Source organism: Sphaeramia orbicularis, chromosome 4, assembly GCF_902148855.1.
Source record: "Sphaeramia orbicularis chromosome 4, fSphaOr1.1, whole genome shotgun sequence".
Taxonomy (NCBI): Eukaryota; Metazoa; Chordata; class Actinopteri; order Kurtiformes; family Apogonidae; genus Sphaeramia; species Sphaeramia orbicularis.
The window spans coordinates 59,625,157-59,642,485 of record NC_043960.1 but is presented as its reverse complement, the minus strand read 5'-3'; the positions used below and the strand labels follow the sequence as shown (position 1 = coordinate 59,642,485).

Sequence of the window (17,329 nt, the reverse complement as noted above, 5' to 3'; positions counted from 1 at the left end):
TCACCACCTAAAGCTCCGCCTTTTGAGGTCATGTGACATCACTGTGGCCTGGACTGTCCTCCACAATGTGGCCTGAGGAAGGAGAGGGAGGGAGGGAGACCCCCCCAAGTGCATCACACAGACTGGGACAATCCTGCCATCTTCCCTGATGACCGCAGTGGTCAGCTGGTCAGCTGGTCAGGGACCAATATGTGTTCAATTATTTTAGTTCACATGCATGATTTAAGGTAAATGTGTCCTGCAGGGGCAGAGGAATGTGTGTGTTTTGTTTTTGTTTTTTTCAGTTTAAATTGATTTGGCCTGTTTTGATGTTTGTGTTACATACTGTGTGTATACTGTGTATATACTGTGTATATACTGTGTGTATACTGTGTATATACTGTGTGTATACTGTGTATATACTGTATTTATACTGTGTGTTTACTGTGTTTCAGGAGGTTACTGCATCCATTCATTTGTCTGTTCATTTGTTACGTATGGATTTGTCTTGCATTTCTTTCAGTGTACACGACATGTGTATTTCTTTCAGTGTACAGACGTGTATTCTTTCAGTGTGCAGACGTGTATTTCTTTCAGTGTACAGACGTGTATTTCTTCCAGTGCACAGACGTGTGTATTTCTTTCAGTGCGCAGACGTGTGTATTTCTTTCAGTGTGCAGACGTGTGTATTTCTTTCAGTGTGCAGACGTGTATTTCTTTCAGTGTACAGACGTGTGTATTTCTTTCAGTGTACAGACGTGTATTTCTTTCAGTGTGCAGACGTGTATTTCTTTCAGTGTACAGACGTGTATTTCTTTCAGTGCACAGACGTGTGTATTTCTTTCAGTGTGCAGACGTGTGTATTTCTTTCAGTGTGCAGACGTGTGTATTTCTTTCAGTGTACAGACGTGTATTTCTTTCAGTGTGCAGACGTGTATTTCTTTCAGTGTACAGACGTGTGTATTTCTTTCAGTGTACAGACGTGTGTATTTCTTTCAGTGTACAGACGTGTATTTCTTTCAGTGTGCAGACGTGTATTTCTTTCAGTGTGCAGACATGTGGGCTGTGTTCTACCTTTAAATGTGTATTTCTTCTTCTGTTCTCTCATATGTTCTGGTTCTGTTCTTTCTCTCTTGTACAGTCTCTCTGTGTGACTTCAGTTTTAAAGGAGCTGATGGTTTAATCGCTTTGATTGATCCTTATTCATTAAAGGAACATCATGTTCCTCTGTGTGTATTTATATTTATATGACATATATAGTCTGTGGGAAACTTTCAGTTATCTGAGTATAAATAATACACAGACTGAAAGGGTCAGTGTAATCAGATTCCTTGGAGTAACTATACAGAAGAAGTGCAGATGTTGTCGTTCATGGAGGTGTGGCTGAAAACTGACAGAACTAATACAAATCCAATCAACATTATTCAGAAAAGGCCAATAGCACTGATCAATACAGTGTCCTATAGGAACACACAGCAGTTTAGGAGCACATTAAAAGTTTTAAAGTTCGGTAACTTAGTCGACTTTAAAACAAAACAATTCATGTTGAAAATGTAAATAATCTGTTTCCTGTTCATATTCAGAGTTTGATTAAAATATGGGAAATTATTTCTAATTTCAGAGGAAGTCATGTGTTCAATAAACCTTCTGTTAGAACACATATGAACACATATGAACACATATGAACACATATGAACAAATATGAACAAATATGAACACATATGAACACATATGAACACATATGAACACATATGAACAAATATGAACACACATGAACACACATGAACAAATATGAACACATATGAACACATATGAACAAATATGAACACATATGAACACATATGAACACATATGAACAAATATGAACACATATGAACACATATGAACAAATATGAACACATATGAACACATGAACAAATATGAACACATATGAACAAATATGAACACATATGAACAAATATGAACACATATGAACACATATGAACAAATATGAACACATATGAACAAATATGAACAAATATGAACACATATGAACACATATGAACACATATGAACAAATATGAACACATATGAACACATATGAACACATATGAACAAATATGAACACATATGAACACATATGAACAAATATGAACACATATGAACACACATGCACACACATGAACACATATGAACAAATATGAACACATATGAACACATATGAACACATATGAACACATATGAACAAATATGAACACATATGAACAAATATGATCACATATGAACACATTTAGTCTGTGTTTAGGACATGTTTGGAACCAGTTCAGTCCTGAGTTCACAGACTGTCCAACACTATTTATGTTTAAAACTAGGTTTAAATGTCATGAAAACAGATGCAGAATGTGAATGTTCATTTTTCCACTCAAACTATTGAATTGTTCAGTTTTTGTTGTTTCTATTGTTTCTAAACTAAAGGCGTTGGGATCTATTTTATTTAATTTGTTTGCTGAAATGAATGGGGGGTCAGCAGAATGATGTTGGCCTTCAGCCTATTCCTTTACAGACTCTGGAGTTTCTAAACATTGGATCTGCAGAAATGTCTAATGTTTGAAATGTCTGAATAAACACAACTGAACTGATCTAATGATTGAAAAATCATCTAAAATCATCATTTATGTAAAATTATTGAAATTAATAATCACAAATGTTTGTATACTGACAGTGGGTCTAGTTCCTGTGATTCCACTGTTTCATGGGCAGTGGAAGAACTATTGGTTCCATTTGTGGAGATTGTCACTGAGATAAGGATGAGATTAAATAAACCTGAATTTAGCCTGGTCTGGACCAGGTTAACTCCACAGACGAAATCTCCATGGTAACTTAAATCAAAACATATCCTGCTTTTCCCTATCCTGCTTTTGTGAAACCGGATCATGGATAAATTGAGCCAGGATAGCCCACATATCCTGGCTTAATCCCTTGTCCTAGTTTGGTGAAACAGGCCCCTGGACCTGGACCTGGACCTGGAACTCGAACTAGAACAACAACAATTCAGAGGAAAAAAAAGAGTTTGGGTCAAACTGTCATTTTTCCATTAAACACATTTTCAGTCTAAGTTCTATTCCTGGTTCTGGTTCTGTTCCTGGTTCTGGTCCTGGTTCTATCCCTGGTTCTGGTTCTGTCCCTGGTTCTGTCCCTGGTTCTGGTTCTCTTCCTCATAGACAGTGCTGCAGATGGAGCTGTGCAGTTGAATGGATGCAGAACATCTCCAGCTGATGCAGACCACAGAAACATGAGGAACCTTTCAGACACTCATGTCAGTGATTTAAAGCAGATTATTTCATGTGTTTGGCTTGAACTCAGTTTTAGAGGTCAGCTGTTATTCTTCTAATGTGTTCTTAGTTCTGTTTTTTGTCTTTCTTCTTGTATGTGTTTGTTTGTTTGTTTGTTTGTTGTTTGTTTGTGCCCACTGTTGGACCCACTGGTGGTTTCAGCTTTTTACTGTCGTCTTCTTCTCCTAAACTCCAGTTCTGGTTGACTTCAGACTGGTCTACAGCTGCTGTATGATGATGTCAGCACAAGGGATTGAAACTATTTGGATCCAGATCTGATTCTGGATTTGGTGCCACTTTGGAAAATGTTCCCATTCTAACAGATAGGAAGTGGACTGATCCAATAAATCAGTATCAATGATATCAGGTGTGAATTTGAATTTTGTACAGATCTGATTGAATATGAGCAGAACATGGACTATTTCTGTAACAGAATAAATCCATAGAACTGGGGCAGAACAAATGGATCTGGATACATTTAACACAGCTGTGAATTTGGACGCTAAGATACAGGACCACTGGTCCGATTTTCTAAATCCAGTTCCGTTTGATGGAACTCACCTCCACGAAGTAGAAACAGGGCAGCAGCGTCAGGCTGTCCTTCGCAGGCTTCTTCTTCATCTTCTCTGATGAGGAGTTCATCATCATCCTGAACGACCTGGAAAAGACAAACAGGGTCAGAGGTCAGAGGTCAGAGCACATCATGGAGACAACTGTCATTCAGTGTAATCCCCCCCCCCCCCCCCCAGTGGGTCTAAAGGGTCAGACCTTCACACAGACTGAACTGCACCAGTTTAAACCTCTGCCCCGTATGAGGGCTGAACCGACCACCTCCACATGACCCCAGTCCACATGACCCCAGTCCACATGACCCCAGTTCACAGGTCACATGACCCCAGTCCACAGGCCATGACCCCAGTCCACAGGTCACATGACCCCAGTCCACAGGCCACATGACCCCAGTCCACAGGTCACATGACCCCAGTCCACATGACCCCAGGCCACAGGTCACATGACCCCAGTCCACAGGCCACATGACCCCAGTCCACATGAACCCAGTCCACATGACCCCAGTCCACATGACCCCAGTCCACATGAACCCAGTCCACAGGTCACATGACCCCAGGCCACAGGTCACATGACCCCAGTCCACAGGCCACATGACCCCAGTCCACAGGTCACATGACCCCAGTCCACAGGCCACATGACCCCAGGCCACAGGTCATATGACCTCAGGCAGTTAGTGCTGTTTGAGTGACAGACTGACCGTGAACAGACTGAGGTCATGTGACCTGTGGACCTGAGCCTGGTTGGTCAGTCTCATAATCTGAAGGAAGTGTCCCCATCAGCCCGGTCCAGGTCCAAACAGAGTCCAGACCAGAACCGCAGAGTCCAGACCAGAACCAGAGTCCAGACCTAAACCGCAGACTCTAGACCAGAACCACAGAGTCCAGACCAGAACCAGAGTCCAGACCAGAACCAGAGTCCAGACCAGAACCACAGAGTCCAGACCAGAACCAGAGTCCAGACCAGAACCATAGAGCCCAGACCTAAACCGCAGACTCTAGACCAGAACCACAGAGTCCAGACCAGAACCGCAGAATCCAGACCAGAACCAGAGTCCAGACCAGAACCACAGAGTCCAGACCAGAACCGCAGAGTCCAGAGTCCAGACCAGAACCACAGAGTCCAGACCAGAACCGCAGAATCCAGACCAGAACCGCAGACCAGAACCACAGAGTCCAGACCAGAACCGCAGAGTCCAGAGTCCAGACCAGAACCACAAAGTCCAGACCAGAACCATAGAGTCCAGACCAGAACCGCAGAGTCCAGACCAGAACCACAGAGTCCAGACCAACCAGAGTCCAGACCTGAACCAGAGTCCAGACCAGAACCACAGAGTCCAGACCAGAGCCAGAGTCCAGACCTGAACCACAGACTCTAGACCAGAACCACAGAGTCCAGACCACGACCGCAGAGTCCAGACCAGAACCACAGAGTCCAGACCTGAACCAGAGTCCAGACCAGAACCATAGAGCCCAGACCTAAACCGCAGACTCTAGACCAGAACCACAGAGTCCAGACCAGAACCGCAGACCAGAACCACAGAGTCCAGACCAGAACCGCAGAGTCCAGAGTCCAGACCAGAACCACAAAGTCCAGACCAGAACCATAGAGTCCAGACCAGAACCACAGAGTCCAGACCAGAACCACAGAGTCCAGACCAGAACCACAGAGTCCAGACCAGAACCAGAGTCCAGACCAGAACCACAGAGTCCAGACCAGAACCACAGAGTCCAGACCAGAACCACAGAGTCCAGACCAGAACCACAGAGTCCAGACCACGACCGCAGAGTCCAGACCAGAACCACAGAGTCCAGACCAGAACCAGAGTCCAGACCAGAACCACAGAGTCCAGACCAGAGCCAGAGTCCAGACCTGAACCACAGACTCTAGACCAGAACCACAGAGTCCAGACCACGACTGCAGAGTCCAGACCAGAACCACAGAGTCCAGACCAGAACCACAGAGTCCAGACCTGAACCAGAGTCCAGACCAGAACCACAGAGTCCAGACCAGAACCATAGAGTCCAGACCAGAACCACAGAGTCCAGACCTGAACCAGAGTCCAGACCTGAACCACATGTGCTGGTGGTTTTGGGCCCAGTTGTAGTCGTTGTATTATGGGATGGCTGCTGACAGAAGGGCGTATGTCACGTGTGTCTGTAATTATCTTTTAATTAACATCTGGGGTCACGTGACACCTGTGAATCTAACGGCTCCGGTTGGGCGCGTCACGGGTTCTGCGCGTGCGTGCACGTTTTGTTGCAAATGGAAAGTGTCTCATTCAATTAGACTGGGGGGAGGGGGGGGGGGTACAGTCCCCCCAGACCCCCAACCCCCTAAACACGGACCTGCAGAGACCCGCAGAGACCCGCAGCCTCCACCGCCAATTAAGAGCCGACCAATCAGAGCGCAGCACGAGGCTTATTGTCCCAGTAAAACAGGCTTTAGATGACACACACGCGCGCGCGCGCGCGCACACACACACACACACACACACACACACAGGTGCAAACGGCTGCGTCTCCTCCGCCGCTGCACGCGCACACACCGCAGTCATTAACGCGCGCTTTGGACCCAGTGCGCCGCACCGGCTCCGGTCCCGGTCCGGGTCTATTATCCAGGCGGGTCCAGATTCAGGGGGGTCAATGGGGGTCTGTGGGAGCAGAAAATCCGATCCGGTCCAAAATCCCGCAGCACGGACCCGCGCGCACACGCGGACTGCTGGAAAAGCCCTCACCTTAATGCGCGTCACACCATGGATCCGTCACGTTTGATGTCTCCGGTTGCAGAACCGGACCGGGCTGGCGCGCGCAGAACCGGACCTGGACCGGAGGGTGGCACCGGGGTCCGGTTTGTGGTCGGGGTTCGGTCGGTTCCGGGCTCCGGCTTCGGTTGTGGCTGAAACAGACCAGCTCCGAGTCCCGCGTCGGTTCCCCGTTTCCTGGTGGAGACGCGCGCGCCGTGCGTCGGTGTATGTGCGCGCGTGCGTGTGCGTCGGTGTGTGTGATGCTGCAGAAGCCTGTAGGTGTTTAACAGTCTGTTCTGTTCCCGTGATCGTGGATGTTATGGAAGGTGATTAGTGCCGCTTTCAGACTGGGAATTCAATGGATCTGATCACGTGACTTCCATACACTGTTAAAAAAAACAAAAAAACAAAAACAAAACAGTATTATTCCAGCAGCACGGGTGCCGAAAAAATACTGTAAAATAACGGAAAATAACCATTTCATAACGTATGGTAATTTTCCATAATTAGTACAGTTTTTTAATTAATACAGTTTTTTGCCCCAACTTTACATGAGATTTTGCTTTTTTTTTTTTTTTTTTTTTTTAACTTTTTAATGTTTAATAAAGAATATTTACATGTATTAAAACAATCCAATTCCCTATAAATATATATATATGTAAATAATTTTCAGTGAGACTCAGTTGTCCAATCCACTGATAAAAACTGTATTTGGACAGTTTATCAGTGCTTATACATGTTATACATTCACAAAAATACATTTATTCAACATTTTTGTGTGAAACCTCCTGTAATTACACAAGATATCTGTCAATTAACAAACAAGTCTGGTTCAACTGACAGAACAAATACTTCTGTTACCGTTAATTGTCAGTAATTTTATCTGGTTTAATTTTTTTTTTTTTTTTTTACAGTATTAAACTTTAAATTAACAGTTTAATCTCATGAATAGAAAGAAATATTTGTGAACTTACAATACATTTGTAAATGTATTTTAACTGTATTTTTCTGTGAGAAAAGAAAAAAAAATCTTTTAAAAAATGGAAATTTTATGGTTCTTCACAGTTCCAGTTTTTTCGCGTTATTTTCCATTTGACATATAAAACCACAGTCTGTTTTTGTCATTTCATTAATATTTCCTGTATCTGAAAAATACAGGAAAAATCTGTCAAATAAACAGTGAAAATTCTGTTAAATTACAGATTTTTTTTACAGTGCATTCTCTCACATTTACGCTATAACATTAAAATGTGGACAAAAAACCCAAACCAAACACTGAACCACAAAACATCCAACATGTTAATGGATGGATATTTAAAAAAAAAAAAAAAAAGGTACTAGAAAAACATCCCAAAAACCTAATGAAACAACACACACAAAGTAGGCCCATTAGGACCAAAAACAAACAAACAAACAAACAAACAAAAACCACTGAACAATACACAATAAAGTTGTAAAATACCAAGATAAAACCAATATGATTAATAAAAAGAGTTGTAATATTATGAGAATGAAGTCATAATTTATAAATGTGCCATTATTCTATGTAGGTATTTTAAAGCTAAATTTTAAATGTATATTTTACTTTATTTTTTAAATTAGCCTTAGATTTTAGTGGATTTTAATGGATTCATTTATTTATTAGTTATTTATTCCTTATTGCTGTGGCTAGTACAGGACCTCAGTAACTAGTTTCATTCTTTCTCTGTGACGGAACAATAAATAAACTCCTTTGAATCCTGAAAAGGTGGAATAATAATGAAAAAATATCCTAAAAAAAACAACAAAAAATTAAAGCTGCAAGCAGCATTGCGGGACCTCGCACCGGGCGTTCTGCCTCCCCCGCGATCCGCCTCCCGTGCGATCTGCCTTCCCGCGATCGCCCCGTGACTGTCGACGCCTCAGCTCCACTCACACCTGTCCGTCCCCATACCAGTTCTCATCCTTAGTGTCTGTCCTCCTTACATCTGTACAGAACACCAGTGACCCTCTGCTGAAACCACCATCACCTTTAAAATGAGACTTTTAATTTGGAAACCCTACTGTGTGTATGTGCATATGTTTTGTATGTGAGAGAAAGAATCAGTTTGAAACATGAAGTGAAATTGGGTGAATAATTGAGCATGAAAGTGATGATTTACCACATTTAAGGCTTTTATTTTGGAAAAACCCTATTGTGTGAGGATGTGTGTCTGTGAGAAAGAGTACTTTTGAATGAAGAAACATTGTACAAACAGTTGAGCGTTTGGTCGTAAAAATGAAAAGAAGTTATGTAATAGACATTTGTATTATTCTTAATTGGGGTTTTATGTTGAAAAAATGTACTCCGTGTACTTTTGAATGTGTGCAAAATTTCCAATATCCACAATACAATGCAGTAAAACCTGTTTTAAAATAAAATAAAAAAAAAATAAAAAAAAATCTTGGACTGCCTGGAACTTGAACCCAGATCCTCTTGTTTCATAGGCAGCTCCATGAACCACTGCACTAAGGACAGACATATACAGCTGTGCACCAGGAAGAGTTTTATAGGGACTTTGTCATTGTTAAAAGTGAAACTAAACATACTCTTCAAAAAATCGCCATTATTCCAGAACCGTAGGTCGTATCTGAAAAATTCTTTCACTTTTGGATTCTGCAGACTGTGGGAATTTAATGAGGTATAAGTTTTGTGTCAAAACTCTGAAATGAATAAGCAGTAATTGCAGAAACGTAGAGTAACTTTCAAAGGCAGATTGCCAACTTCCTGTTGGAGTTAGCTCATGAGTGTCAGTGTATGATTTGTCGGCTCAATCAGACCAACATTTTGGCATTTGTTTCATGTTTCTGTCACATTCCTACTGGCCGCTAGGGCAGATTTGGTGTGTTTTTTAGTACAAGGTGGCGCTACAGAGTCCATTTTGGTACCCAAGGGGTTAATTTTGATATTGTATGAAAGTGTTCACCAGCCATGACATACATGGCAAATTTGGTGAGTTTTGGAGCATGTTCAGGGGGTCAAAATCCAGGTCAAAGTGGTGTGTGAATAATAATATAAAAACGAATGAATAACAATAGGGTCTTTCTTACAGGAGAGGCCTCTCACTGTGTGACAGGGCCTGACCTTTAGGATCAGCCCCTAAAAAAACAAAACATCTGAACCATCTGATGATGGTTACCATGGAAACAGAGGCTGTAGTTTGACTGGGGTCTGGTTATGACTTTGGACTGAAAATGAGTCAAAGGGTTCAAAGAGTCAAAGAGTGGACACAAACAGTCTGTCCAAAAACAGTCTGTCCAAAAGCAGTCTGTCCAAACACAAACAGTCTGTCCAAAAACAGTCTGTCCAAAAGCAGTCTGTCCAAACACAGTCTGTCCAAACAAAACAGTCTGTCCAAAAACAGTGTCCAAACACAGTCTGTCCAAACACAGTCTGTCCAAACACAAACAGTCTGTCCAAAAACAGTCTGTCCAAACAAAAACAGTCTGTCCAAAAGCAGTCTGTCCAAACACAGTCTGTCCAAACACAGTCTGTCCAAACAAAAACAGTCTGTCCAAAAACAGTCTGTCCAAACACAGTCTGTCCAAACACAGTCTGTCCAAAAACAGTCTGTCCAAACACAAACGTCTGTCCAAAAACAAACAGTCTGTCCAAAAAAAACAGTCTGTCCAAACACAAACAGTCTGTCCAAACACAAACAGTCTGTCCAAAAACAAACAGTCTGTCCAAAAACAGTCTGTCCAAACACAAACAGTCTGTCCAAAAACAGTCTGTCCAAACACAAACAGTCTGTCCAAACATAAACAAACAGTCTGTCCAAACCAACAAAACAGTCTGTCCAAACACAAACAAACAGTCTGTCCAAACAAAACAGTCTGTCCAAACACAAACAAACAGTCTGTCCAAACACAAACAGTCTTTCCAAACACAAACAGTCTGTCCAAACACAAACAGTCTGTCCAAACACAAACAGTCTGTCCAAAAACAGTCTGTCCAAACCAAACAGTCTGTCCAAAAACAGTCTGTCCAAACACAAACAGTCTGTCCAAACACAAACAGTCTGTCCAAGAACAAACAGTCTGTCCAAACACAGTCTGTCCAAACACAAACAGTCTGTCCAAACACAAACAGTCTGTCCAAAACAGTCTGTCCAAACACAAACAGTCTGTCCAAACACAAACAGTCTGTCCAAACACAAACAGTCTGTCCAAAAACAGTCTGTCCAAACACAAACAGTCTGTCCAAAAACAAACAGTCTGTCCAAACACAAACAGTCTGTCCAAAACAGTCTGTCCAAAAAAAAACAGTCTGTCCAAACACAACAGTCTGTCCAAAAACAAACAGTCTGTCAAAAAAAAACAGTCTGTCCAAACACAAAAGTCTGTCCAAAAACAAACAGTCTGTCCAAACACAGTCTGTCAAAAAAAAAACCCAGTCTGTCCAAAAACAAACAGTCTGTCCAAAAACAGTCTGTCAAAAAAAAACCCAGTCTGTCCAAAAACAGTCTGTCCAAACACAAACAGTCTGTCCAAAAACAGTCTGTCCAAACACAAACAGTCTGTCCAAAAACAGTCTGTCCAAACACAAACAGTCTATCCAAACACAAACAGTCTGTCCAAAACAAACAGTCTGTCCAAACACAAACAGTCTGTCCAACACAACAGTCTGTCCAAAAAACAACAGTCTGTCCAAAAACAGTCTGTCCAAACACAAACAGTCTGTCCAAACACAAACAGTCTGTCCAAAAACAAACAGTCGTCCAAAAACAAACAGTCTGTCCAAACCAGTCTGTCCAAACACAAACAGTCTGTCCAAAAACAGTCTGTCCAAACACAAACAGTCTGTCCAAACACAAACAGTCTGTCCAAACACAAACAGTCTGTCCAAAAACAGTCTGTCCAAACACAAACAGCTGTCCAAAAACAAACAGTCTGTCCAAAACAAACAGTCTGTCCAAACACAAACAGTATGTCCAAAAACAAACAGTCTGTCCAAAAAAAAAACAGTCTGTCCAAACACAAACAGTCTGTCCAAAAACAGTCTGTCCAAAAACAAACAGTCTGTCAAAAAAAACAGTCTGTCCAAACAAACAGTCGTCCAAAACAAACAGTCTGTCCAAACACAGTCTGTCAAAAAAAAAACCCCTTTCTGTCCAAAAACAAACAGTCTGTCCAAAACAAACAGTCTGTCAAAAAAAAAACCAGTCTGTCCAAACACAAACAGTCTGTCCAAACACAGTCTGTCCAAAAACACAGTCTGTCCAAACACAAACAGTCTGTCCAAAAACAGTCTGTCCAAAAGCAGTCTGTCCAAACACAGTCTGTCCAAAAAAAACAGTCTGTCCAAAAAACAGTCTGTCCAAACACAAACAGTCTGTCCAAAAGCAGTCTGTCCAAACACAGTCTGTCCAAACAAAAACAGTCTGTCCAAAAGCAGTCTGTCCAAACACAGTCTGTCCAAACACAGTCGTCCAAACAAAAACAGTCTGTCCAAACACAGTCTGTCCAAACACAGTCTGTCCAAAAACAGTCTGTCCAAACACAAACAGTCTGTCCAAAAACAAACAGTCTGTCCAAAAAAAACAGTCTGTCCAAACACAAACAGTCTGTCCAACACAAACAGTCTGTCCAAAAACAAACAGTCTGTCCAAAAACAGTCTGTCCAAACACAAACAGTCTGTCCAAAAACAGTCTGTCCAAAACAAACAGTCTGTCCAAACACAAACAAACAGCTGCCCAAACATAAACAGTCTGTCCAAACATAAACAAACAGTCTGTCCAAACACAAACAAACAGTCTGTCCAAACACAAACAACAGTCTGTCCAAACATAAACAGTCTGTCCAAACACAAACAAACAGTCTGCCCAAACATAAACAGTCTGTCCAAACACAAACAAACAGTCTGTCCAAACACAAACAAACAGTCTGTCCAAACACAAACAGTCTTTCCAAACACAAACGTCTGTCCAACAAAACAGTCTGTCCAAAAACAGTCTGTCCAAACAAACAGTCTGTCCAAAAACAGTCTGTCCAAAACAAACAGTCTGTCCAAACACAAACAGTCTGTCCAAGAACAAACAGTCTGTCCAAACACAGTCTGTCCAAACACAAACAGTCTGTCCAAACACAAACAGTCTGTCCAAAAACAGTCTGTCCAAACACAAACAGTCTGTCCAAACACAAACAGTCTGTCCAAACACAAACAGTCTGTCCAAAAACAGTCTGTCCAAACACAAACAGTCTGTCCAAAACAAACAGTCTGTCCAAACACAAACAGTCTGTCCAAAAACAAACAGTCTGTCCAAAAAAAAAAACAGTCTGTCCAAACACAAACAGTCTGTCCAAAAACAAACAGTCTGTCAAAAAAAAACAGTCTGTCCAAACACAAAAAGTCTGTCCAAAAACAAACAGTCTGTCCAAACACAGTCTGTCAAAAAAAAACCCAGTCTGTCCAAAACAAACAGTCTGTCCAAAACAAACAGTCTGTCAAAAAAAAACCCAGTCTGTCCAAAAAACAGTCTGTCCAAACACAAACAGTCTGTCCAAAACAGTCTGTCCAAACACAAACAGTCTGTCCAAAAACAGTCTGTCCAAACACAAACAGTCTATCCAAACACAAACAGTCTGTCCAAAAACAAACAGTCTGTCCAAACACAAACAGTCTGTCCAAACACAACAGTCTGTCCAAAAACAAACAGTCTGTCCAAAAACAGTCTGTCCAAACACAAACAGTCTGTCCAAACACAAACAGTCTGTCCAAAAACAAACAGTCTGTCCAAAAACAAACAGTCTGTCCAAACACAGTCTGTCCAAACACAAACAGTCTGTCCAAAAACAGTCTGTCCAAACACAAACAGTCTGTCCAAACACAAACAGTCTGTCCAAACACAAACAGTCTGTCCAAAAACAGTCTGTCCAAACACAAACAGTCTGTCCAAAAACAAACAGTCTGTCCAAAAACAAACAGTCTGTCCAAACACAAACAGTATGTCCAAAAACAAACAGTCTGTCCAAAAAAAAAAACAGTCTGTCCAAACACAAACAGTCTGTCCAAAAACAGTCTGTCCAAAAACAAACAGTCTGTCAAAAAAAAACAGTCTGTCCAAACACAAACAGTCTGTCCAAAAACAACAGTCTGTCCAAACACAGTCTGTCAAAAAAAACCCTTTCTGTCCAAAAACAAACAGTCTGTCCAAAAACAAACAGTCTGTCAAAAAAAAAAACAGTCTGTCCAAACACAAACAGTCTGTCCAAACACAGTCTGTCCAAAAACAAACAGTCTGTCCAAACACAAACAGTCTGTCCAAAAACAGTCTGTCCAAACACAAACAGTCTGTCCAAACACAAACAGTCTGTCCAAAAACAAACAGTCTGTCCAAACAAACAGTCTGTCCAAAAACAAACAGTCTGTCCAGACACAAACAGTCTGTCCAAACACAAACAGTCTGTCCAAAACAAACAGTCTGTCCAAACACAAACAGTCTGTCCAAACACAAACAGTCTGTCCAAAAACAGTCTGTCCAAACACAAACAGTCTGTCCAAACACAAACAGTCTGTCCAAAAACAACAGTCTGTCCAAACACAGTCTGTCCAAACACAAACAGTCTGTCCAAACACAAACAGTCTGTCCAAAACAGTCTGTCCAAACACAAACAGTCTGTCCAAAAACAGTCTGTCCAAACACAAACAGTCTGTCCAAAAACAAACAGTCTGTCCAAACACAAACAGTATGTCCGAAAACAGTCTGTCCAAACACAGTCTGTCCAAAAACAAACAGTCTGTCCAAACACAAACAGTCTGTCCAAAAACAAACAGTCTGTCCAAAAAAAAACAGTCTGTCCAAACACAAACAGTCTGTCCAAAAACAAACAGTCTGTCCCAAAAAAAACAGTCTGTCCAAAAACAAACAGTCTGTCAAAAAAAAACAGTCTGTCCAAACACAAACAGTCTGTCCAAAAACAGTCTGTCCAAACACAAACAGTCTGTCCAAACACAAACAGTCTGTCCAAAAAAAAAAACAGTCTGTCCAAACACAAACAGTCTGTCCAAAAACAAACAGTCTGTCCAAACACAAACAGTCTGTCCAAAACAAACAGTCTGTCAAAAAAAAAACCGTCTGTCCAAACACAAACAGTCTGTCAAAAAAAAACCAGTCTGTCCAAAAACAAACAGTCTGTCCAAACACAAACAGTCTGTCCAAACACAAACAGTCTTTCCAAAAACAAACAGTCTGTCCAAACACAAACAGTCTGTCCAACCACAAACAGTCTGTCCAAAAACAAACAGTCTGTCCAAACAAAACAGTCTGTCCAAACAAAACAGTCTGTCCAAACACAAACAGTCTGTCCAAACATAAACAGTCTGTCCAAACATAAACAAACAGTCTGTCCAAACACAGTCTGTCCAAACACAAACAGTCTGTCCAAACACAAACAGTCTGTCCAACCACAAACAGTCTGTCCAAAAACAAACAGTCTGTCCAAACACAAACAGTCTGTCCAAACATAAACAGTCTGTCCAAACACAAACAGTCTGTCCAAACATAAACAGTCTGTCCAAACATAAACAAACAGTCTGTCCAAACACAGTCTGTCCAAACACAAACAGTCTGTCCAAACATAAACAGTCTGTCCAAACAAACACAAACAGTCTGTCCAAACACAAACAAACAGTCTGTCCAAACACAAACAGTTCCAAACATAACAGTCTGTCCAAACACAAACAGTCATTCCAAACATAAACAGTCTGTCCAAACACAAACAGTCTTTCCAAACAAAACAGTCTGTCCAAACATAGTTTTCCAAACACAAACAGTCTGTCCAAACATAAACAGTCTGTCCAAACATAAACAAACAGTCTTTCCAAACACAAACAGTCTGTCCAAACATAAACAAACAGTCTTTCCAAACACAAACAGTCTGTCCAAACACAAACAGTCTGTCCAAACATAAACAGTCTGTCCAAACATAACCAAACAGTCTGTCCAAACATAAACAAACAGTCTGTCCAAACATAAACAAACAGTCTGTCCAAACATAAACAAACAGTCTTTCCAAACATAAACAAACAGTCTGTCCAAACATAAACAAACAGTCTGTCCAAACAAAACAAACAGTCTGTCCAAACGTGTCCCAGTCCGACTGATTCATGAACTGATCTGACTGAAATGGGTTCACTGGAAATGCTCCACTGGTTTGAATGGGTCAAACACACCTGTGTTCTAGCCCGCCCACTGTGGTGATGCGGCGGTCAGTCCTAGCCCCGCCCACTGTGGTGATACTGTTGTGTCATTGGACTGAACTCATCACATGGTTATACATCCATCTGTTCTGTCTCAGATCAGTCCAACAGGATGTGGACGGACACTGACCTGCACCAATCTGAGTCAAACATCTGCCCCGTGGGCGGAGGGGTGGGGGGGTTGAACCCACCCTTTCAGATTAGGAACATCTGACCTCACATGACCTCAGACCACTGGACTGTAGTATGTGGTCTAAACATGTCCACTGTGGACAAAGTGTCTGTGACAGAGGACACACCCATGACGAAGAGATTCAGCTGAGGAATGACAGACAGTGGAATGATACTGAGGATGTGACTGAGGGACACATCTGAGGAAGAACTGGTCATGAAAGTCTCCTTAGGCTTTAAACACGCAGGTCCAGGTCCTCAGGGTCCTGGGTCCACCTGAGGGATCAGGGACAGTCCTCTGAGGACCCCACACACTGGTGGACAGAGAAGACCCCTGGAGGAAGAGGACCACTGCAGACAGGTGGAGGACCAGGACCAGGACTGATGTGGACTGGGCTTGAGCTCAGAACTGGACCACACTTCAGATCCACACATTTGAACTGAAAAACAGATGGACTACCAGGTGACGTTTAAAACCTCTGCCCCGTGTGAGGGTTGAACTCACGACCTTCAGATTATGAGACTGACGCGCTGCCTACTGCACCAACCAGGCTGAACAGGAGGTTTGGTCACATGACCTCAGACAGTTTTTGGAGCGTGTGGACAAAACGTCTGTGACAGACTGACCGTGAACGGACTGAGGTCATGTGACCTGTGGATGTGAGCCTCGTTGGCGCAGTAGGCAGCGCGTCAGTCTCATAATCTGAAGGTCGTGAGTTCAACCCTCACACGGGGCAGAGGTTTTACATGTCACCAGGAAATGAGTCCGTTGGACACCCCTGATCTACAGGACGGATCCGTTTGGGTTGGACTTCAGGGACACAACAGCTGTTCTTCTGTTTCAGATTCATCATGTTTCCTCTGTTCGTTCTGCACTTCTGCTGAACCTGTTTGGATCCACATGGGTCTAAAACCTCTGCCCCGTGTGAGGGTTGAACTCACGACCTTCAGATTATGAGACGACCTTCCATAAACAGGAACAGAAATCTGGGTTGGTTTGAATCTAGAATGCCACGCAAAAAAGATCTTGAATTAATAAAAGAAAAATAAACGTTGAATTAAGCAAAAAAGAATCTTGAATGAAGAAAAAAAAATTTAATAAAGCAATGAAAAACCTTGAATTCAGCAAAAAATTCTTGAATTAAAAAACACAAACAAAACTTGAATTAAGCCAAAAAAATTAAGCAAAAGAAATCTTTAAGCCAAAAAAAAAAACACTTCAATGAAGCAAAAAAATCTTAAATTAAGAAAAAAAAATCTTGAATTAAGCAAAAAAAAATCTTGAATTAAGAAAAAAGAAACTTGAATTAAGCAAAAAAAAATCTTGAATTAAG

General features: G+C 41.8%; 1 non-coding gene and 1 pseudogene across 1 annotated transcript; one reads left to right on the top strand and one right to left on the bottom strand.

The window, feature by feature from the left end:
• The window catches only part of LOC115417663 (phospholipid phosphatase-related protein type 3-like), a 28,903-nt pseudogene extending 22,197 nt beyond the window's left edge, over positions 1-6,706 (bottom strand).
• Positions 6,707-16,659: 9,953 nt separating this feature from the next.
• On the top strand, positions 16,660-16,732 carry trnam-cau (transfer RNA methionine (anticodon CAU)). The gene has a single exon. It is a non-coding gene; the product is annotated as a tRNA-Met (tRNA).
• The last annotated feature ends 597 nt before the right edge of the window (positions 16,733-17,329 follow it).